General features: G+C 41.4%; 1 protein-coding gene across 9 annotated transcripts in view; it reads right to left on the bottom strand.

Moving 5' to 3' along the window:
• Positions 1-1556, bottom strand: part of Fmnl2 (formin like 2) — a 280969-nt gene that overhangs the window by 8905 nt on the left and 270508 nt on the right. The window lies entirely within an intron of this gene.

Raw genomic sequence — 1556 nt, 5'->3', positions numbered from 1 at the left:
CTACAAAGTGAGTTCCAGGACAGCCAGGGCTACACAGAGAAACCCTGTCTCGAAAAACCAAAAAAAAAAAAAAAAAAAAAAAAAAAAAAGAAATGTGATTATAGTACCTCAAAGGAGCCTCCTGGGCCATCTCTGCATCTCATTAGCATGACAAGTGGTCCAGGGAACTACAGAATACCAGTGAAGAGCAGCCAGAAGGTGAGATTCCCATCCCCATGTATCAACAAGCCAGGGAGGCTTTCTTTATGCTCTTAGCTTATGAAAGGAAAGGACGCCAAGATTAAAGGAGGGGACTATTTTAATCTGAATAATCGGCCCAGAGGTGAACCTTCAAAGCCATTAACCTCTGTTGTTTTGCAAAAATGCTTCTCCTTATACTTCCCATGGCTTTTTTTTCTCAAAACTTTCATAAACTGCTAAAATCCTTTTCCCTACCAATATGACCAATGTTAAACATAGAGAATACCAGGTAATACAGTTTGCCTTCAATATCTGTGGATTCTTCATCCATGAGTATAATCAAATATAAATTAAAAATATTCAGAAAAATACATCATTACTAAATAGGGACAACATTTTTCTCATTTCCTAAATTATAAATTACAACTGTTTGCATAATATGAACAGAGTAAATTCAATGATTCCACACCCCATAGGCTTCTATTTCTTAATACTCATTCCCTAGTTGGTGGAACTGTTTGAGAAGTATCTTAGTCACTTTTCTATTGCTGAGAAGAAACACCTTGACCAAAGCAACTGTTACAAAAGAAAGCATTTCACTGGAGGCTTGCTTACAGTTTCAGAGGCTTGGTCTAATTTACCTCTGGTGAGGAGCATGGTGACAGACAAACACCATAGCACTACCTGAGACCTTTAGAGCTTCATCCACAGGCACAGAGAGACAGAGAAACACAGACAGACTGAGTCTAGTGCGGGCTTTTGAAACCTCAGAGCCCATTCCCAGTGACACACCTTCTGCAACAAGACTCCCCCTCCTAATCCTTCCCTGACAGCTCCTCAGCTGGTTAGCAAGCAGGCAAATATATGAGCCTATGAGTGCCAGTCTTATTCAAACCAACACAAGATTAGGAGATGTGACCTTGTTGAAGGAGGTATGTCACTGGACCTTGAGGTTTTGAAAGACGATTCTCCACCATCATGAACTCTGGAGACTAAACTCTCACTTTCGGTAAGCTGCCTTGGTCACGTGTTTTTATCACAGCGATAGAAAAGAAACCAGTACAACTGGTGTATATGTTACAAGCAATCTAGAGGCTTAAAATATACAAGGCATGCAAGTTCTATGTAAGTAAGCATAGCATTTCATGTGAGGGAACTGAATAGCCTCAGAATCGTATCACCAAGTCTCTGAAACCAAACCCCACTGCTTCCTAGGTGCTAAGGGTTTCTAAAGTCCTCCTTATCATCCTTTCTTTCAGTCACATGCTTTTTCAACGTCACGGATCAGTTCTCAGGATGGGTCCAGATTGAAAAGGAGAGCTGGGCAGTGGTGGCGCACGCCTTTAATCCTAGCACTGGGGAGGCAAAGGCAGGTG

The sequence above is a fragment of the Mus pahari genome, chromosome 3, assembly GCF_900095145.1.
Source record: "Mus pahari chromosome 3, PAHARI_EIJ_v1.1, whole genome shotgun sequence".
Lineage (NCBI taxonomy): Eukaryota > Metazoa > Chordata > Mammalia > Rodentia > Muridae > Mus > Mus pahari.
The sequence above is the reverse complement of the archived record's forward strand: the minus strand, read 5'-3'. Positions and strand labels throughout refer to the sequence as shown.